General features: G+C 38.5%; 1 long non-coding RNA gene across 5 annotated transcripts in view; it reads right to left on the bottom strand.

Moving 5' to 3' along the window:
- Positions 1 to 22,768, bottom strand: part of LOC119501963 — a 64,761-nt gene extending 41,993 nt beyond the window's left edge. For 3 of the 5 annotated variants that reach the window (XR_005209975.1, XR_005209978.1, XR_005209976.1), the window contains exons 1-2: positions 21,726 to 21,794; positions 16,562 to 16,628 (exon numbers count right to left, since the gene is read on the bottom strand). This is a non-coding gene — a long non-coding RNA (uncharacterized LOC119501963). Of the gene's footprint in view, positions 1 to 16,561; positions 16,629 to 21,725; positions 21,795 to 22,725 lie in introns of those variants that run through there. The other 2 variants (XR_005209979.1, XR_005209977.1) reach the window with 2 other exon arrangements.
- Between the last annotated feature and the right edge of the window lie 745 nt (positions 22,769 to 23,513).

Here is a 23,513-nt window from a genome sequence, read left to right as displayed (position 1 = left end):
TATCACATTACTGTATTACTGTTGTTTATTGTTAGTTATTGTTACTCTGGCATCAATTTTCATGAGGCTTGAAAGTTCACAAGAGCATTTTGTAACTAATTTGAAAAAATAATTTCAACCATTTTGCAAACATGGATCTAAGAACAAAACCAGAACCAGTATGACTTCACTATAAGGACTGTTAATCACAAAAATGCACAGGGTTAGTTATCAGTTCTATAGTGTGATGAATAATGTTTTCATTGAGATAGTACAACAAGCACTACAATTATAGTTAAATTTAACATTAATCTTATTTTACATTCCATATCAGTTATTGCACATACAGGAGAAGAACGATAATAAGCCACATGTTGACCACATTAATAGCCTCTATTGTAAGCTATCCGATTATCCCAAATAAGGTTAAATGTGATACTTTACCCTTACTCGTAATTAGGTTACTCATTAATCCAAAATGTAATCTTCAAATCCTCCCCCAGTCCATGTTAAGGATCAAATTATTGTTGAAACAACTAATTATCTTGATTGTTTATTAATCATTTGGTCGATAAAATGTCAGAAAATAGTGAAACATGCCCATCACAATTTCCCAGAGCCCAAGGTGACGTCTTCAAATAGCTGTTCTGTATTATATATACTGTAGATCTTGGAAATTTGTGTTTAGGAATAACCCCTTGAGATGCACCATTTCGTTTTCAAAAGGGGTCATCAACGGCAAAAATAAATAAAAGTACAATCAGACAAAACATTTAACAAAAAATAATACCCTTTTTCCACCAAAATTGGCGTGTACAGTATATGCAGGTTTTTTAAGCACAGGAAAAGCCGCTAAAAATAGACTTAGACTTCGGTTGCACTGGCCTTTCTGATTTGTTCCCTGGTGTGTCACGTTCGACTTCACAGACGTGCCGGGCGGCACCGGAAGCAGTGTTAATAAACAGTGGTTACTCCTTTTTTATATGTATGTATACTCTTTCAAACTCTCAAACCAGAGTTGGTGATTGTTGGAACAGTGGAAAGACTAATAAAGAAGGTGTTGATGAGTTTTATTTAGTTTCTCTCAAGCTTGAATCATAGACTTTACATAAGAAGTGGATGTAGTCACAGTGACGTCGCTAATTGGTTTGTGGACTGCCGTTTTGAAGCCTCGAGTTCACATTTTGGCCGTCGCCAAGTAAAACCGGAGCCAAGTACAACCGAACGCTGAATAAGACATTTTATGTGACCAAAATGTTACAATCATGAACTGAAAACAAACTTTGAAAGGGTTAAAGTTGAGAGATGAAAACATGGACAACTCCCAGACCGGACAACGCCGTGGTAGCGACCTGTCAATCACAAGGTAGCCACGCCCTAAAACATTTTAGCTTTATGATCTATTTGATTCTAAATGGGACCATAATTTACTAAATGAACATCATGCTGTATTGAAGAAGACTTGAAACTAGCGATTGAGACCATAAACTCATGTTTACAATGTTTACTGAGGTCATAAATCAAGTGAGAAGTAGGGTTCATTTTCTCATAGACTTCTATACAATCACACTACTTTTTGCAACCAGAGGAGTCGCCCCCTGCTGGCTACTGGAAAGAATGCACTTCCGCATTGGCTTCACTTTTCAGTTGTTGCCCACAAAATGAAGTGTGTTTTACGATGATCAGCGAGGTAAAGTTACTGTTGTCTGACTGGAGTCTGGTGGCTTTGAGGAAAGCATATTAATTGTATGTTTTGTACGTTAATAAATGATAATAATTGCCCAAATCCCTGTGGATTTGATTTATCATATATTCACTTCCTCGCACTTCACATAGTATAGCTCCAGAAAGGGGGAGGAAATTAGCAGCGATTGGAGCCGGGAATGAATGCCGACTTTTCCCACCACCAAAGTCAAAAGCCAGATGTTAGTGGAAAATGAAAATTCATAAATTATAGAAAAATACAGTTATGACATAATCATAGAGCTGTTATTATGCACATGTACAACTGATTATATAATAAGAAGAAAGGGCACTTTAAACAAGTGGAAAGATCAAATGGATCAAATATTTACAGGTAGATTATCCCAATCAGAGGGAGCTTTAAAAATAATTGCTTTCTTAGCTGTTGACTTAGCGACTGCAGGAACAGAAAAAAGAGTTGTATAGAGTGTCTCAATTGATAATTAGAGGAGAAAGGTACCATAAACTTTTTTTAAATAGTGGAGGTAGTTGTCATAGATAATACGGTATATATACTTAATTTACAATGATATAAAAGATATAAAATATTGAATGTTTGGTATTTTTCAACTTTAAAAAGTACCTAAATAATTTGTCATCAAAATTGTTGATGTCAATTAACTAATCAATTAATGGACTAATTGTTTCAGCACTAACATGTGCTGTAGAGATTTGCTTCCCCTTCCCCTATTTGCCTACTTGTAGCCTTTCAAATGTGCTGCAGATAAATGTGGTTTCTTTTGGGGGAAAATCTAGATTGATAGATGGTCTGCCATGTTGTGGCACGGCAATTTGGCACGGAATGGTGCCCTGTCACCAAGGTCCAGTGATCAAAGGAGTCACGGGAGGTCAGCAGGACAGTTCACAGTCTTCACACCCATACCAGCCCTCCTTCAGAATCACTGCAGATTTTTCCATCTTATCCCCCGCCGGGTGAACTCTGGAGGTCTGACTCACAAACTATTTCTGGAAACATTTTAAGTCCCCTCTTTTCAGCATCGATAAGCAGTATGTACACATTTAATAAAGAGCTAATAACCCATTATAATGTTGCCGTTGCAACAAGTTTGCACACATTGCTAATGTATATAGTATGTTATCCTATTTTTGTATTATATCTTATATGTTATTTGTAGTAGTTTGGTATGTTTAGTATTCAAATATATTCTTTAGATTGTGTATTCTATAGACATATCTCTAGTGTCGATATGTAGATTTACTGTGTTTTACTATTCCTGTGCAATGCCTGGATAACCTGCTGCTCTAACTAACTAACTAACTAACTAGTTGTAAGCAGATATAAGTGTTTGTTAATGTATTTGTCAACAGCTATAACTCCTCCTGTGAACACCCATAAGTTGAGGAGGGTAAAAAGATAATGAATGGCAATATAATAAAACATATTACTAACGATGATTTTCATTGTCGATTAATCCGTCAATTATTTTCTTGATTAATTGATTAGTTGTTGTTAATCAGTGTTTCCCAAAGCCCAAGATGACGTCCTCAAATGTCTTGTTTTGTCCACAACTCAAAGATATTCAGTTTAGTGTTATAGAGGAGTAAAGAAACCAGAAAATATTCACATTCAAGAAGCTGGAATTAGAGACTTTTTACTTTTTTATCTTAAAAAATTACTCCAACCGATTAATCGATTATCAAAATAGTTTAGGCGATTCATTTAATAGTTGACAACTAATCAATTAGTCGTAGCAGCTCTATTTCCAACATGATGCTAAATTATAATTCCCGATGTGATTTTTGCACCTTCTTGAGATCATTTAATGTGCTCTTGGATTCTGTGTTGAAAAGGTTTCTGTAGGCAGTGCTCTTTTCTTGACAAATCTCAGTGTAGAATATTTTTTCACTACAATAAAACCATTACTGAACTGGATACTGGATCAAATCACTTGCAAAACAGATATTTTGAATCCGTTAAACTACTGATTATTCCTTTTATTTTGTTAGTTTTAAGTTAAGTACATGTCATTAACCTGGCAGAGGGAGGTTGTTCAGTAGCTCCGTCCGATACGAGCTCTTCGGGGATCAAAGAAATTCTCGGCCAGCATGGGTGCTGTTTGACTGTGAAAACTCAACGCTGTGCCCCCTGACTAGAAGGGATTCACTGTGAGATAGACAAAGAGGGGATCAGTGGCCTGCCCGGCTGAGGGCAGGGAGGGCGGGCGGAGGGAGGGGGGTTGAAAGCAAACAGCCTACTGCCAGTGTGATATATGTTTAAGCCCACTGGGTGCAGAGCAGAGACACCCAGCTTAAGATCTTTAACTCGTCTCAGCAACCGGGATGGTCGATCCCTGCCGACTCTGTGACTCAAGCTGGTGCTTTATTAAAGAAAAACAGAAGATGTGCTTAAATGCCCATATGGAGGCAAGGACGAGAGCATTGTTTCTGTTAAAAAAAATCTCTTTAATTTTAGGAAATAAAACATATTTTTTCCATTATTGGATACAAATATAAGCTTGTACAACTTGTATTAAAGTAGCAGTAGGCAGTATATTGGGCAAAAATTCGATAATAACCTTTCAGCATATTGTAATTCAAGTGCTCTGAGAGAAAACTAGACTTCTGCTCCTCCTCATGGCTCTGTTCTCAGGCTATAGAAAATCTAGCCCATGACGTGAGACTTTGGCCAATCACAGGTCTTATCAGAGAGAGAGCGTTCCTATTGGCTGTGCTCCGGTCATGTGACCGAAACTTGGCTCTCCTGGAGATTTCACAATGGCTGCCGCGTCACAAACTTTCTCATTTTACAGCTAAACAGTGCACTACAAGATGATTCTGAAAACATTTGAGGTGAGAAATAGACATTACAGTAACATAATATTGATTCATATTTGATCAGCGCTGCCTAGTTTGACCGTTTGGTCGGAGTTCGCAAGTGATTGACAGCCGGCTCACATGGACAGCAGCTGGACAGCGGACCTCAGATCAGCTCTTACTGCTTGTTTTCCTCCGTTCTGTGAAATCTTGCAGATGCCGTTAGGAGCACCGGAGGACACAGAGGCACATGATCTTTTTCAGGTTCCCTGTTTCATGTACTACTGTCACGATATAGCGACCGTTTTATAAAAATAACTTTTTTTAAATCATATATTTGCACCAATCTCGCCTACTTCATCTTTAATGTATCCGTAAAACTAATTTGAGACCTTCCGAATCAATAAAATAGCTTTTATAGGCAACATTCCTCGTCGTCTTTGAAAGGGTTAAATTATGTAACTTCTGCAGAGGTCTTTTATTGCTAAAAATGTACAAGTGATACCTCTAAAGTAGAACTATTTTTAGACAGGAAAAGAATGTGCTTACCAAGTTAAAAGGGAGTATTATTCAAATGCATGTGGACGTTTCAGTGAATAATTTGTGGACTAAAATAAATCATATTCTGTAGGATAGGACTGGGTAATACAGATAAAATCCTCTATCTTAGTATAGGGAATTATATATCGCGAAATCGGTATATACCATAATAATCTGGAAAATCTGATAAACTATGTTGGCTCACTGTATATATGCTCATATCGTGCATACGTAGTGCATATGTAGGGATATTTAATCTGATCATACCATTGTTTATGGCATCATAACTGAGAAATCACTATGATGATATTTTCAAGACAGAATAAATGCTAATTTGGCCATCTTATCTTTTGGGGCAAAAATGACTCCAGAAATTCACTACACAATAAGATGAGTGTCTTTAGTGTAATCTGCTGTATATACCACTACCTCTATTAAGAAATGGATTGATTTATGGGCTATATATTTATAAATAATGTCATAAGAGAAACTGCTATAATGACCAAAAAATGAATGCTCATTTAACTCTCAAATCAGCTCAGCTGAGTTTCAATGTTCTTGAGTGCAAACTGCTGTATGTACCACTACTTCTAAGGAAACTATTTCAGACAAGGACAGTTAAAAGAGCCTATTATTCAAAATGCTTGTGGTAAAAAGTTTTGGTAAATGTATAATTTGTGGGTTTGCATGATATGGTGATATTTCATCAATGTTTTTATGGTGTCATAACTGAGTAATTGCTATGAATAAAATACTTTTTCAAGCCAAAATACAGATTAAAGGCTCACTAATGCCTGTGGAGGTTTCAGTAAATGCATAATTTATGGGCTATGTATGTATAAAGAGGGTCATAAGAGAAACTGCTGTGATGACCAAACAATAAAGGCTCATTTAGCTGTCAACCAGGAATAATATCTTTTGGTCAAAACTGGACTGAAATTTTGGACTAAATTCCTCCAGAAATTCACTTCACAATGGCTTGATGTCATTTTAATGTTCCCTAGTCAGTCAGCGTAAACTGATGGAGAAACTGGAGAGTTTAAATTGACTGGAACGATGATGCGTCTTTATGATAAATATGACATGAATCCACCATCATCAGCTCCATCTGTTTTTACATTTAGCCCCGACATCGCTCCGCTCCGTCCAGCTGCTCGGACCCATTCCTAACTGTGCCGTGAAAATCCATCACAGTCTATGAACATTTATTGCCCCAATTCAGCGTCCCAGACAGTGAAGTATGAAAATAGTGGCTCGGAGACGGAGGCCAGGTATCCGACCCTGACTCACAGTCACAATTTTCTACTTTTACCTCTTCTTTAAATGTCAGACAGCCAGCTGAGGTCTGCGAGTAAAAACGTGGGACTGCTATTTGCCATGTTGTAACAATTAATTAGGAGTCACTCAAATTACCTGAGTAGTCCGGAGACAGTCAACCGAGAAGTTCCCACAAAGAGAGAAGACCAACGCAGACCACCCAGATCCCTCAGAGGGCACTGCTGTCGTCTATGTCAATACTTTTTTAAATAATAGCAAATAAAAATAATATTGTGTCCACTAAAACAAAACAGAAGGTGTCAGACAATAGTTAATCAGACTTAAAATCTAAATAAAAGAGAGCTTTTAGACCATTATAGAAATCATTTGAGCAGTTTTGTTGCAGTACTGATGATCGGCTGAAGGAGCTAAAAGTCATACGTTTGAGGCATTGTTCAAACTTCCCATTCTTTTCCCTGAGGAGTTTTTAAAAATAACAATGGCACTGGATCTTCTGGCCTTTGCAGAGTTTTGCAGAGGAGAATGGCAGCGATGCAGACCGAGAGTTACGACAGTCACAGCTTGACAGACAGCAGTTCTCCTGCTCTTCTCCACAGCTGATTTATTTAATATTGTAACCCATTTCACAGAATTCTCTGCAGCAACAAACAGCCTGATCTGGCGAGGACAGACAGGAAAGTGTTGACGGTGAAAGCTGAGGAGCCTGCGGTCGGGGTTGTTTTTAGTGTCTTTGTGATTCTGCTTGGCGGGGAGCCGGCTTCTGTTCTGCCTGATACGACTTCTACTGTGCTTTCCTTCCTCTACATGGTCGAGGTAAAGTCTGCACTTACTGTTAGACTTTAAAAAATCTGGGATTTTGATGGTTGATTACATGTTGGCAACACTCTGGTAGTCATTAAGCTAAATAGAAAATATACTGTACTGTTGTCCGGCAAAAACATAGTTTACGTCTTTTGAATGTCAATCTTTGAGTTTCTTAAAATCTTAACTGTTGGATTTCAAACTATAATATTTGTTCCAGGGGTTATTTTGTGATAGTGTCCTTTTTGTGCACCTACTTATAAAAACACCCTCCTCTAGTTCACCAATTTCCTACATGACTTTCTGGACGCTCTCTATCTTGTTTATGTGAAGATTGTGGTGGAAGTTTTAAAAACTTGTATACTCCGGGCGCTTTTTTCACGTAAATATATTTTTTTGAACTGTTGTTTTTGTTATGAGGTCTTTCACACCGAATATTACGCAACAAAAAAGCGAAAAAAAATTCTGAACAGGGTTGATTTTTCTGAGCTTTCGTACCGCGAATAAAGGCATCAATCAATCGCATTGTGCGGAACGGGTTGAGTTGCGTCCATATTTATGAAACAACAACACGGGGGCTACGTAGTCCGAGCCAAGACAACAAACTTTATTACTCCTTTCAACCTTGACAAAGGCAGCGCAGACCAGATCCACTCTTTACGTTCTTACCTTTCACAATAAAAGCCCTAGACATATAATATTCGCAGGTGAGTATAATGCATTTTCGTGTCGTTAATTCGTCGCGCTTCCGGTGTGTAAAGGCCTTAATTCGTGTTGAGAAAAAGACACTGAAAAGAGAGCAATGTCTTTGATTTAAACTATATAAAATTGTATTTTTCACTCATTAATCTGATAGCTGTAGTTACAAGTGAGTTAACACATTGATTGCATAAATAATGTAACTCTAAAAAGGGCCCATCCTTCAGAATGAGTTTGTTGCTGAAGTAGTACTTCCTAATAGTTAAGTTTAATTGTCATTGTCGTACTGAAGTGAAATGTGTCCACATTGTGGTATAGCTACTTTTACTTGGATGAAGGATTTATAAATTGTTCTTTCACCACTGAGTTAAGTGCAAAATGGCATCTCTTGCTATAAATGCTTCCTATTTGATGCATGATTATGAGGATCTGATATATGAAACCACTACATTTTAGTCAAAGACAGTGCTAAACTCCATTTCAAATATGTCAACGTGATGGGAAGTCATCTGTATTTGGTCAGAAGTTAGAGCCAGACTAAAAGATAATATTCCTTAATTAATTCCGTAATGTCTTTTAACATAAACCGATGACAAATTGAACCAGATGACGTTCCTATGAGACTGATGTCTATTATAGGACAGTGTCAGTGGTTGAGAAGCGGAGGTGTAGTAGACGAGGCTCTGGGGAGCTGACAGTGAATGATGTGCTGCCGGTCATTCAGACACTCTGAGATTGGCGTCTCCAAAGGCTTAAGGAGCAGAAGAAGCACGCTGGGGTTAGACTAAACAAAGCCCTGTCCACCCCGGCCTCTCTGGGGACTACAAAGGGCAAAGCTGCTCCTCTCAATCCACTTTGAATCCAGACCAGCGCTTGGAGCAGGCGGCAGGTAAAGAGTTCAGATTATACGGTAACACGTATAATCACTGCCGTATATTCCTCGAGGGAAATGATGACCACCCTGTCCCTTCAAAGATGTACTCATCTGTCAGATCAATGCTCGTTTAAAATAATCATTACAGGTCATTACGGTGATTAATGCAAAAAAAAAAAAAGCTAGTCAATTAGAATAACAAAAGCTAATGGAATTGAATGAAAACGGTAAATTATTAAAATACTAGGTGATTCTTTTGCTGTTTTTGACCTCTGGAGTTGTGCCTTTTCCTGACGTCCGGTTTTTAGGAAACAGACATAACTCAATGAATTCCTATTTAAATTATTGACATATTATGAAGAGACACATGGTCTCATTTACATTTTGAATGATGGTCTTTATTTACGGCTGAATTTTATTATGATCCATTCATCATATGGTCTATTATCAAGCAAGCATGCTAAACTTTCTCTGGTTCCAGCATCTCAAATGTGAGGAATTGCATTTTTTACCGTTTTATATGATTTTAAACTGAATATCTCAACACGTCCTCATACCTTAACAACAGAATAGGTCGTTTGCCAATGACTCCCAAAACAACATATATGATCGATCTATTTAACGTTGTGAAACGGAACTACTTGGTTAGGCTTAGGCAGCGAAACTACTTTGTTAGGTTTAGGAAAATATCAAGGTTTTGGTTAAAATAAGTATGTTTATTATGTAAGTATGTGACGTTGTTGCGTACTAACCCCCACCCCAACCTCTTCCCTATGCATACTTTGTCGCTCTTTATACTACGTCACCTGACTTCCTCCTTTACTCCCGTCATAATTACTACAGCCACTAGAGGTTGCACCCTAAAAACAGACGTATATATGAGATCAGTGGGCTGCCTCTGGGTCTGAAAAGTTAAGCCAATGCTGAAGTGCCTTAAACTTGCATCCTTTCTAACAGCCAGCAGGGGGCGATTCCTCTGGTTTCAAAAATAAGTCTGATTGTATAGAAGTCAATGAGAAAATGAGCCTACTTCTCACTTGATTCATTACCTCAGTAAACATTGTAAACATGAGTTTATGGTCTCAATCGCTAGTTTCAAGTCTTCTTCAATACAGCATGATGTTCATTTAGTAAATTATGGTCCCATTTAGAGTCAAATAGACCATAAACTAGGGAATGCTTTGGGGCGTGGCTACCTCATGATTGACAGGTCGCTACCACGGCGTTTTCCGGTCTGGGAGTCGTCCGTGTTTTCGTCTTAGAACTTTAACCCTTTCACAGTGTGTTTTCAGTTCATGAAAGTTAATTATAACCTTTTTGGTAGAATGAAAATGTCTTATTCAGCGTTTAGTGGTCTCATGTCTTCTTCTGGTTGCAAAATACCAACATGGCGCAGCCAAAATGCTGAATTTGGAGTTTGGGACTGTTGGTCGAGCGAAACAAGCAAGTCACCCTAGGCTCTGTAAACGTACGGGAATTTTCACTATTTTCGAGATGATTAACTGTTTAGTCAAAAAATGTATTAATTAATTAATAATGAAAATAATCATTAGTTGCAGTTTTATTTAAATTTCTAGTTAAATATATATTTTTTTATTTTAACCAGATCCAAACTGTTGCTCTCACGTTCACATAACCTCAACTGAAGTGGAAATTCCCTTTAAAATGGCATGTCTGATTCATGACAGTATAACATTAAACATGTAAAGATACTTTTCGTTCAGTTATGTTTGATCATATGTCACAATTTTCACATGAAGGTATCATAAGGCTGAGTACTGAACCTCAATACTTTTTTGGTGCAAACCAAAATATGTCTTTCACATTGAGTATTGATTAATCTTGTTCACTTGTTCTCTGATCAGATAAGTCCTGATTTAACTAAAGATTTTGCAAATCTGTGCGGCTGTTTGTGTTTAGACATATAACATTTGAGAACATTGGCATCTTTTGTTAAATAAAAGAGGGATTTGGAGAAAAGCAGTTGTTTGTTTCTCATGGTAGGGTCGGGAAATCACTAATATTTTCCATCTGTACCAAAAATCAGGCATCTTGTAGGCACCAGTATCAAAAAATGTGAAATGATACTCAGCGCTATAGGTATATATCTTATTTTCTTAATTATTGTCTAGTGTGAGAGCCAGAAAGGTACAGTAACTCAAAATTAATAGAGTGAAGAAATATGCATGTGGAGACACAGGGGCTGGTTTTGATCTATGATACATGCAACAGTGAACATGGAAGGGGATGATGTTATTACACTTCAAAAAAAAAAAAGGGGGCCTCAACTAAAGTCTCCTTCCAAAGTCTATTTAAATTTTCTTTAAACAAGCTCAGATTTTAGATCAACTCATCCAATATTTCTTGTGAAGACTGGTATCCCAAGGTCGAGCATTTTCCTCTCACAATATTTGTACAGTTCAGCCTGCTAGTGATTGTGTATATATCCTTGTTTTGAAGAGTGTGTGTTTATGTGTGTGTGTGTGTGTGTGTGTGTGCCACTGACAGTTTAGAGCTGTAGAGCTAAAACAAACTACAACATGTGGAATCATCCCACATAAGAACAGTGGCACCAGACTCATCCAGACAAGCCTGAATGGCAAGCTCTGTGAGAATCCAGTCTGTAGCTTGAATTCCTTTCAGTATTTGTGAGGCGGCTTAATAACTGTAGAATTAAACTAATTACAAACACAAAGTTAACGGCGGCAGGGCTGATACGTGCCAAGCTCAGGACACCCTGAGAGTCTGGACCTCGGCCTATCTCTCCCGACAAAAAGCCTGCAAACAAAATAACCCAATTTAATTATTGAATAATTTATGTACACACGTTTTATTTTGTTAACTCTTGTTATGCTTGTGGATGCAGGAGGTTGCGGCACATTACTGAGCCGACGTCGAATCAATCAAAACACAATGTGGGAGCTTCTACTCTGTAACTGACACTAACACCGAGTGTGCAGCGCAGTCGATTAAGATGCATTTTTCCAGGAGAAAGTGAAAGAGGCTGAGTTTCTGTTGCCATGGCTGCAGCCATTAAACACTTTCGATTCCTGCCGGTATGTGTGGATTCAAGGGCAAAGCCGTAATGAGCAGTGGCAGTAATGATACTGCAAGATGTGCTCCCGCTACGGCCCGGATTACTGCAGTTAACTGGGTCTGTAATGGGGTACTTTTTCAAGCGTGAGTCTGAAAAGAGCCGACGAAGAGCAGGATTCAATCATATCTGAGTGCATTACTGGAAAGCAGGGAGAGGATGTGCAGTCATTACTGCTCGTTACTGCTGTTGCATGGAGCGATCGGGTCAGGCGAGGTCTTCCAACGGGTTAAGAACACAAATATGCAGCCTCGGGTTGAAATTCTGACATTTCGCTTTTTGCTTTTCATGGTATTGCATTTTTCAGAAGCCAAACTAAAAAGGGATTTCGACATTTCTTGCAGCAGGCAGCACATGAATTATATCTATTACCAGTGATTTGATAGTGTGGAATGAACAACAGCGGAATGATAATAACTGTAATATTGTCACAGCCATTGTGTGTCCTCCCCCGACTCCCACTTTGTTTGTGAAAGGCGACGGTATGAGGGTGACTGGCCTTTGATTCTGGGGATCAGTAAATCAGTCTGCAGGCTACAATGAGACATCTCATTTGAGGTATTTGTGTATTTTGGGTTTATTGGTCCCAAAATGCCCCCTATCCATCTCTGACCAACACAGCTTTTTGTTTTTTACCAGGGAATACACTGTTCAGAGGTTTATAGAAGAGCACTTAAGTTCACAGACGGGTTTACTGCTGGCTCCGTGCGCTTGGTGTGAAATAACAAACATTTCTCTTAAAACTGTTTCACTGCTCTATAGAAAGTGTGGGGTTACTGAAACCCACACAGCAGTGGAGACACAGAGATTCATATCTACGCACTTCTTCTTCTTTGGTGTCTCCACACACGGTAGCACAAAGTCATTCTTGGTTAATTTGATAATTACGGTGTAAAATGCAGCGTGCAACAAACCACAGACTTAAGTGCTACCTAAGGCTGAGTAAGACATTTAAGAAAATTAGGGAGAGAAATTGTATTACCAACACATGATTATATGTCAAAAAAGGTAAGAGCACATAAATATGGAGGTTATGAAAGGATGACACTCCACTGAACTGCTGTTTGCAGCTGGAAATTAACCTGTTTTGTTCTTTTTATCATCTTTATCTCTAATTACGAGCTAAGGAGAATCAGTCGGTGTTAAGACATTTTTTCCAAATTATGGACTAAGACCACTGGTAAGTGGTGCAGTGATTGAACATTTGCTATATGCCTGGCTGAGGATAAGGATAATCCATCACAAAGAGACCCTCCGTTTGGTACTTGCAGTGTTTGGTATTATGCCCTACATTTACACAACAAAAAATATCTGAGGGTCTCAACTCTGACCGCCTTTACAGCAGCATTTTAACACTTTTTTTCCTCCATTCGATTTTATAATTTTGTTTTTTAATGCTTTTAAATAGCCTGTTTCCAGGCCTTTGAATCGCTGCCCAGATCTCTGATTATTTCAGGGATTCAAATGAGTCCGGTGTTGTGCTCATTGATTTTATTTCTGATTGAAATAACTGAGATAAGGCTGTTATAAGTCGACTTACACACACCAACTCTTCAACATATTTCTTTAAACAACACATCCCATGTTAAAGGGATTGTTCGGGTGTTTTTAAGTGGGGTTGCATGACTTATCCATAGTCAGTGTATTACCTACAGTAGATGGCAGTTGGAGAAGCTGACAGAATGGCAAAAGCAATGTACTGCTGTTGACGGGGGCAGCAGAAAAACATATTTTAGACACCTAAAAATATCAATATCACTTTAAGTGTACGCTATATTTAGAATATTTTCATCGCTTTATCTTGCTGTCAGACAGCCCTTTCTGACGGGGAAGTGAAGCCATTATCTATGCTCTCTTTCAAAGCCACCAGACTCCATTGACAAAAACGCTTTGGTGTTTAAAAAAGTTAGTTTGGTTCACCAAAGTCACACAATAACTTAAACTAACCGATCAAGGCAGCGGTAGACCAGCATCTCCCGTATTTTGCAAGGTAAAATTAATGTTTTTTTTCCAATGGAGTCCGGTTGCTTTGAAGAGAGCATAGATAACGGCTTCAGTTCCCCATCAGAAAGGGCTGTCTGACAGCAGGATAAGCAGTGAAAATATTTTTAAATATAGTGTACACATGATTTTTTTTATGTGTCTAAAATGCGTTTTGCTGCTGCCCCCATCCACAGCAGTACATTGCTTTGCCTCCGTGCTGGCACTCCCGACTGTTTCTCCAAACTGGAGGCGTGCTGACCGCCATCTACTGTAGGTAATACACATACTATGGAGAAGTACCTCATACAACCCCACTTCAAAACACCTGAACTGTCCCTTTAAGTTAACTGCCTAGCAACAAAATGACAATTTAGTTTAATTATCAGGCTACTTTTTAAAGCCACTATGTGTCGAATTGGAAAATGTTTGGCGTCCACAGTGGTTGTATTAAAAAAGATACTGTGGTAGACAGCAAGACAGATTAAATAGCTGATTAAACCATTTAATTGTCTCATTTGTCCACAAACAAAACGGCATTCATCAAAATAATTTGAAAGATGCTATAATCCCTAAAAATGTTGTAAATAGGGCATTTAATATCTAATTGTATGGAAAGGGCTTTGACAGCTTCAGTACAGGAACTGTGCTTCATAATTAAACCTGCCTACTAAACTTTTCAAAAGCTGCTCCAACAATCCAATTGTCGTAGGAAAAAGGTTTGTTTCATTTTTCAAAGAGAAAAACTTCCCGTTGTTTTACTGCAGGTCTAGTATTTCTCTGCCATTTCTTGAGGGGTATTAGTGTGATTTAGTCTAATCCAAATAATCACTGAAGGCAAAGCTGTGCTCCAAGAAAAGCACTCGGATGGTGCCAGCGCAAATCATGCTATTTATCATTCCTCGGTAAACATGTCTCTGCATTACATGCATTTTTAACCAACACCCTTATTTTTCTGGATGCTTTACACCTTCTGCCCTTTAAATAAGACATTTAGCATATCAGCACGCACTTTGGTTTTATGTGTATGATTAAGAAAAAGAAAAAAATCATCTGCTGAAGGGATAATGACATAATTTGAGGTGTGGGATCCTTGAAGTTTAATTTAGTCAGAGTGATGAATCAGCTCGGGAGCCAATCAGCAATCACACTAAATCACTCGCCTAGTGTTCCAACAGATCAATAAATCTTCTTATCTCTTCTTCTTATCATGGAGAAAAACATGTCAATATAGTGTAGGTGTTAAAACACATTTGTAGGACAAGTTATGCGGCGCCATGTTCCTCCTCTGAGGAGGAAATGGTGCGTGCCGCACTTTGGCTTATCACGAAGAAGAAGAAGTGTCTTCCGATGACAAAGAGCGGAAAACTGACAAAGCGGAGAGAGAAAGCACAGATCCTTCCTCTCAGTATCCCAAAAGAAACGCTTCACCTACTTTATGCACAGCCATTCATGCTGCTTTGTTTCAAGCTGCTTGGCTGACTGCGGGTCTGGCCTGCTGATTGCAGTGATAGACATGGAGGAATCTGGCGCTGGCTGCCAGAAACCACAGAAGAAAAAGGAGAGGACCCTCGGCCTGCCGTCGGCCTGTGCCGGTAGGGAGAGGTAAACACAACTATAGTCCCTCCTTGGTATGCAGGGCTTATGTTGGCCCAGAGAGGAGCTGCGACTCAGAGGAGGTGCCAGTCTGTGGTATGCTCGGTAAAAAACACAATTATTTTTAATGAACGCAAGAAAAACACCCAGGAAAACAAATAGCTGGCATTAACTGTGCTTACTGAGCTACGCACAGCCCATGAGCTGTTATTACTATTACTGTTTTGCAATCAAATCCATACCAGCACAGACAGGCAGCAGCGTTTAGCCTTATAAATTTAGAAATGCATTCACTGCAAGTGTACTGTAAAAAGGTGGTCGTCTTAATTGCAGTGGATCTGCCTCTCATTATTTTTGGAAACCACAGACTGTTTGCTTTCTTATGATAATATAGCAGCCAGTTATCACTCCCAAGTCGTCAAAATACGGCAGCTCGGTCAGTGGCGCTACGCGACAAACTCATAAGACTGTATATACAGTAAGAAGTGGACATATTCACCGTGACGTCACCCATTGGTTTGTGGACTATGTTTTGAAACCTCGAATTCGGCATTTTGGTCGTCGCCATCTTGGTTTCTTGCAACCAAGTGACACGATAGGGTGGAGCTAAGTACATCTGAACAATGAATTTTTAGGCGACCAAAATGTTACAATTAATGAATCATGAACTGAAAACACACTGAAAGAGTTAAAGGTCTAACATGAAAACACGGATGACTCCCAGACTGGACAACGCCGTGGTAGCGACCTGACAATCACAAGTTAGCCACGCCCTAAAACATACCCTGCTTTATGGTCTATTTGACTCTAAATGGGACCATAACTTACTAAATGAACATCATGCTGTATTGAAGAAGACTTGAAACTAGTGATTGAGATGATAAACTCATGTTTACAATGTTTACTGAGGTAATAAATAAAGTGAGAAGTAGGGTCATTTTCTCATAGACTTCTATTCAATCTGACATCTTGGCTTCACTTTTCAGACCTGGAATTGCCCGACGGTCTCCTCCCTCTCATTGACAGGGACACACCTTTGAGGTGTGGCCATTCTGAACAGCTACAAACACTTTTGCCTTCAGATATGGTTTGTTTGAAGCATACCCCTGCCTTTAGGGTTAAATAATAAAAATAAATCATTTATAACTGATAAATCTAGACAAATGTACTTTATTACTTGAGATGTTAACCGATGTACTCACTTGTGGTTTTGGATGCAGTCATTCGAGTGTCCTGACATCACAGGAAATAACAGGATTTTCTTTCATTCTGTGATGGAGAAGGAAAAAGAAATTCAAGCACTGATTTTTGGTACCTCCAGTTTCCCCCTCTCTATAAAATGGGCTCATGTTGAGCTTTCATGTGAATCTGCATGCATAATGGAGCAGAAGGCCTTCCACCAAAATAGAGCTGATTTGCACAGCGGAGTGTAGAAGAAGAAGAAGAATACACATAAAAGCCCATTCAGGGTCAAAGCATTCCCTCGAGTACACCAATATCTCTAATAGTAATCTATTAAAAATCACTTTAAAAAACCACGTTGAAAAATAGGCCTCCAAGCGGAGCCATTACTTTGTTACCTCTGGCAGACAGAGAGGCACCTGGGAAATCTGAGCTGACGTTAAGGGGGAGCAGCAGTCCAGCAGAAAAACTATATCACTTTCTTAAGCTAATTAGCCCTGTATATTACCAATCACTCTGAAACACAACGGCCAGCCAAGAAATATATTTGTCTTCCATTTGTGAAAGACTGGCAGTGGAAAGACTCCAGGACTGAATATTATTCACCCAAGACATTCCTGGGGATAAAATGTTGCATTAAAGTGGGATTTAAGCGTCTGATTTTTGTCACTGCTACCACTGTTATTCCCAAACAAACGGATGAGAACTTTGTTGAAACTAGATCGCACCATTTCAGATGGAATCAGTCGGTTCACATCAAAAACTGGAATGAAGTTAGAATGTCGGCACCAACTTTTTTACGATGTCACATTAATAACTAACTTTGTCTGCTGACAATCAGATTTATTTGCCAAGTATGTGTGCACATACAGGGAAATGTTTTTTTGCATCTCTCTCAATGTACTTACATAGAAATAGAGATAACAGCTAGGGACAAGGACAACAAGGCTAGACAATAAAGATAAAGAATAGACAGGACTGTTATGTACACAATTATGTGAAATAAGGTGTATATATATATATTATTGCTGCATATACGACCACACTCAATCGTAAACCAAACAGAATTAAAGCATATGGTGAAAGTGCGTGAGCCTTCACGTGTGAATTTTAGTCTGTTGTGCCTGCCCTGTATAAACTAGCATAAGCAACAGTGGAGGATTTACCAACAGCTTTAAGATGGAGCATTACATTTACAGTACAGACATTTGTGATTTCATTTTTTCAATTTGTTTTTTCTTATTGACACGATGTCAGTATTTGAGTGCCTTAACTGTTATAGTAAGAATTATGACCAATGAGCCACTGTTGAATGAGCTACGTTTTGCAGACGCGCCCCCTTTATGAGAGCCACACAGTGAGCAACTCTCTGAAGCACTGACACAAGCAGGGACACATCGGAAACTGGAGAGAGGAAACAGCACAATCCCTGGTATGTGTTGTATATTTATTCATTATTTTTAAATAACACAGTGGTACAGAAACCCAACCGTAGTCCTTTCCAAATACTGAACTTTTTGAGTGGAAACACTGATCTTTCAATTAAGAGCTGATAATCAGGGAATTGAGACCTGTGTTATACTGTTTGTTTGTTTTTTGTATAGTTCTGGTTGAGCTTATGCTTCAATTTATGGCCTGCCAGTAGATGGCCTTAGTCTATAATTTCATCATATTTATATGAAAATAACAAAGCTGCAATTTTTGTTTGCACTAATTACTGTAGAAGACCTATTCTTTCAATTAAGATTTGACAATGAAGAAGTGTTTATGTTCTTTATGTAAGCCAAACTTTTGTTAAGACAAACATTTGTTAACTTATTTTTGCCAAATAAATGAAAATGCCACATCTGATAGTGCATTTTTCATGCTGATAATAAAGCATGTACCTTGTTAATGGTGAATATTTTTCAATAGCAGAGTACTTACTCACCTAATATGGACTTTCTCTCTCTATCCTTCTCTTTCTTTATTGCTTAAAATAAGAAAATTGTCATTTGCTACACACTTATGTGTTACTTAATGCACCTGCGGCCTTGAGTTAGGCGGAACAACAACAGCTCTTATTCTCAAAGGCATCTCCTTGATCTACTGTGGCTTGGTTGTACTTCATTATACGTATAGCTTACTTAATACACTGAAGAGTTTGAGGTTTGGTGTAGTCCTTCATAGAGTATACTGTTCTCAGTAAACCACAGGCAAGACTTTAAACATTCAATGTACAACTTCCTCCAGCAGAGGGGGTTAGCGTTGCGTAGCGTTAGAGCTGGTTAAAGTTTGGTGCAAATGCATCCTCTTTGAGAGCCTTGCCTTGAATTGTATGTAAAACAGATATTTCATGCAAGTACCTTAATCTAATGCTGTCTGGAAAAAGGAAGCTGTTCATACATATTAAACCCAAATTACCTCCTAGGATGTCCAAATTGTACATGCATATACTTTCCTTCTTTCTTTTTTTTAGAAAACTACTAAGCTTTTTGCAAAATACAACACACCTGATTTGCCTTTGTGTGTGCATTATATAAGAAGTTTTAATAAACACATGCAGAATACTACAGCATAGTATACCGTGAAATATTCATTATATATCATATATCATATATCATGAAGATGATTTAACAGCGAGTAGTGGGTAGTTAGCATTAAGTTAGCAGGAGGAGATTTTTCTTTGGAGAATTTTATACCAGGGCAGGATCAACAAGGAGAAGAATAAAAGAATTGACCAAAAAAAAGCTAAAAGGGACTGTGATAGAGCACGGGCAAAAACAAGAGTCAACCTTGGTCAGTCATTCAACATGATGGAGAGAATAGTGGGGTTTGACAGGATTCAAAATCAATCCTGAATTGGCGCTCTTCCTCCTAGACTGGTATGTAATATGTTTATTTTATTTATATATAAAGTCCTTCCTACTCTGTTTCTTTGCTTGTGAAGTTACCGCAAAATTATTTAAATCTGGAAACAAGGTCCTCCGTTTTGTTTTAACCAAAAGACTCATCTACTAGGTCAGGAGTTCTCTTTTTAGTCGAGATCTTAACAGGTCTATACTGGCCTGCTGGTACGTAGACAATTTTGTACAATTGCAAAATTTAAGTTTGCTTTGATAATGCTTGGTCTCCTTTGAAAACACAATATTTTGATCTAAATAGAACCACAGGAACAGAGTCAATGTAAAGATCCATTATGGTAGACAGACAGTAAAGGGGGAACCATCACTACACCACCAGCAAAGTGACCTCATAGGAAACAACGAAACAGGAAACATCTGGGCCAACACGTCAGTTTCACAACTGATCAGCAGGGAAAAGAAACAGGGCAGAGGTGGTGGGGGGGGCGTGTCACAGCCTGGTTTCACTTTTAACTCTATGGTAGAGGAGGATTATAGTGGAAACGAGGAAATGACCCTGTAATTCATTGTTTCCACTGAGAACTCCTCTGAGGCAGCAAGAAGTGGGCTTATACTGTATATCATACCTTTTTATTAAAAACCATCCACCTCTGATGCAGTTTGATGACATATTGTGATCAATACTATACCTATAGGAACACTCTGATCATCTACATATAAATAACAAAAACACAAAACAATATCTGCTCAAACGTGAGGATTTCCTGCTTTTTTCCCACATTTTAAATCATTGTATTTTGAACATATTTGGATTTTGGACTGTTGGTCTAACAAAATAAGCAATTTGAAGACAGCACTTTGGATCCTGGGGAATCGTTTCTGACATTTAATAAACCAAACATTTAAAAGGGACTGTTTGTAACTTTCAGAAATGTTTGTTAACAGCGACACCTGTGGCCGTTAAGTCAACGAAAGTCAGTGTCGGGTTCGCGCTTGCTCACTCTACATAGACATGAACGAGCATCGGTCAAAACAGTGAGGCGACACACGTCAGCTAAAACCACAATATCACTCTATATTTCACCTGCTTGGCAGTAATGTTAGCTGACCAGACGAAGGTCTCTCCATGAATCAATGCTGATCCTAGTGTTGACTTTTCCTGCTTCAGCCTCCAGGGCTGAAGCAGGAAAAGCGGGTCGGTGCCGGGCATGAAGCAGGAAGATAAATGTTATCACCTCCCGACTGCGCCTGCAGGGAGACACCGGCACCCGGTCGGAGCCGTTAAAGTTTCTCGCTGCGGAGCTCCATCACTTCACAAGACACGGGAAACCTCTGTTGGTCTGGAGGAGCTGCAGCATTTATTTCTGCACAAACGTCCACTGTACATTCACTAGATATTCTCAGAGCTAAACTAACTCTTCTGCAGTGAGGAGTGAGCGCGCATGCACGTCTAGAGGTGGAGCGATACAGCGAGAACGCGCGCGGTGTGTGAGTGAAGTCAAGCAGGCAGAGGAGCAGAGACTCCGGCCACACGCAAGCGCGCATATGCGAGCGCGCATGGGATCCTGACCCGGTAGATTTACACGTGTAAAAAGTCCCTTTAAAAATATAATCAGATTAATTGACAAGGAAAATCGTTACGAATTGCAGCTCTAAGATTAATGATAGATTAATGGGGAAATAGTTTATGGCTTAAAGTTACGAAGAGAAACTTTCATTTTGTGTGGATTTCGGCGGTCCCTGTGGACAAAAGCAGTAGTGTTTCCAAGCACCAGACTCCCTTTAGAAAACCTCTCATTTTACTGCAGCAGGATCTGACAGTCTGCCCGGCGTCTCATTTACTTATGTAGGTCATATAGAGATATCAATATTAGATTGAGACTGTTTCATAACCAGTTAAAAGTTCATCATAGTAACTTAAATCAATAATGAAGATAATCATTAGTGGCAGGTCTAATTACTAGTACTATTTACATTATTATTCTCATTGTTAGTTTTACTATTGTTACTACTAATGATGTAAAGTGGGTGGAGGAAGTGTTGAGATGCTTGAGCAAAAGACAACAAAGTAAAAGGCCTGGATTTGACAATAAAAGGGAATTTATATGTCCAAAAGTGGGCGTAAAACCCTGATCCTGTTTTTCCTGGTTTGGGTTTCAAAGTCTTGTGGAAAGCCTTTCCAGAGAGGAGTCTGTTATAGCAGCATATACGAGACATTCAACAGAATGCAGTGGTAAAAGTCTGTTTCAAAACTAGTGAATGTTTCAGACTCATCAGTGTGCACGTCTATCTTATCATACAGCTGCAGCGACCACGTCAACAACACTAGATAGACACCAACCTTCTCAGGATCAGGATCTGGCTGTCTGCCTCCATACTGGACAGAAAGTTGTCATCATCACAGGATCACCTGTTGGGGGAAAAAGAAGTTACATCCCTGCTGAGTCTTCAACATTTCACACTTTAGATTATACATTTCATGGGAAGGTTGACCCTTAACTGAGCCTTGTAATGAATTCATATATCTGTAGTTTGGATTTGTCAACATTCGGCCCAAGTAAAAACACACATTAACATGCTGTTAAGCCCAGATGCCCGCAGTATTATCTCATTATAATCCCCATCGGAAGCTAATCTGGTTCACACTCAGTAAAAGATAGTCTTTTGAAGGTCACATTTGCTGTAAATTCATTATTTTGCATTGCAGAAAAAGCACAAATGTTTTGGCTGATGTATTTATTAGTGTGGACTACGGCTCCAATCACAGCTACCAAAACAACCATCAGTCATGTAATTTTAGAAATAATACATGATACTTCATTTTATCTCTCTGTTAACCCAGACTCAACATCTTAAGAAAAATATAAATAAATTATTGCAAATGAAAATGTAAAATATTGTTTTAAAGCTTGTCAGGGATATATTTTCCAGCAATAAAAGGATAACAACCAGAACCTAACCTTACATATAAAGTTATTTACATCTTCCAAAAATGTTGATCAACTAGTAAAAAAAAAACATACCTGTTCACACTCAAAAGCTAATGGCTTAACAAAATGTGCCAAGTTAATAATTACAAAATATTAAAACCACTGGTTGTGTAAAATAATCTCTAGGGAGCTAACTCTGTTTACATCTTTCAGATTACAGTTGTATTGGAAAGCCAGCCTTGTTAGCATTAGCAGTCTACAGCTTTACACACCTGTTAGTCATTTAGAGAGTGCTAAAACTAATAAAAGATCATGCAACCACTTATAAAGCCTTCCTAAAGCTCTACTCCATACATTAGTCCATGAAACAAATTGCAACTCAATATAATACAGCCTACATGTGGTTGTTACCTGCAGCAGCACCTCCACCTGGTCAGGGTCATTGTGCCTGGACAGACACGCGCACGTAAAAGGGTTGTCTTTAAGCGTGCCTGCGCACGTAGGCGACAGTAGGTCTACCTGGTAGTGTCTAAGACAGGGGTCAGCAACCTTTACTATCAAAAGAGCCATTCTAGGCAAATCTAATAAATCTAAAATAATCTGTCTGGAGCCGCAAAACATTTGAGCATTGTGATGAAGGTGAGACAGTTTATAGTCTAAGTATATAGAATATAAGTCTAATGCATTGAGGGCCAAAGAGACAATGTACTATGGAGTATCAGGGCCACATTGAGGGATAAAACATTTGAGATTTACAGAAAAAGTCGTAATATTATGAGAATAAAGTCAGAACTTTACAAGAAAAAAAGTCGTAATATTACGAGAATAAAGTCATAACTATATGAGAAAAAAAGTCGTAATATTACGAGAATAAAGTCATAAATTTACGAGAAAAAAAGAAAACACATAAAATTACTACTTTATAATATTATGACATTATCCTCTTAATCTCAGATTTATTTTTTTTCGTCAATGTGGCCCTAATACTCCGTCGTACCGTTGTACCATAGACCTACAACAATGATAAATAAAAATTAAAATGTAAACAAAAACAGTTATTCATTTCCATTTTTAAAATTCCACAGGGAGCCACTGGAGAGGAGCTAAAGAGCCGCATGTTGCTGACCCCTGGTCCAAGATTATAGTATAATACGGTATAAATTCATGTTGAATATTTAGTGTTTCTCTAGGATGTTATT

The sequence above is a fragment of the Sebastes umbrosus genome, chromosome 14 (assembly GCF_015220745.1).
Source record: "Sebastes umbrosus isolate fSebUmb1 chromosome 14, fSebUmb1.pri, whole genome shotgun sequence".
NCBI classification, from domain to species: Eukaryota; Metazoa; Chordata; class Actinopteri; order Perciformes; family Sebastidae; genus Sebastes; species Sebastes umbrosus.
The sequence above is the reverse complement of the archived record's forward strand: the minus strand, read 5'-3'. Positions and strand labels throughout refer to the sequence as shown.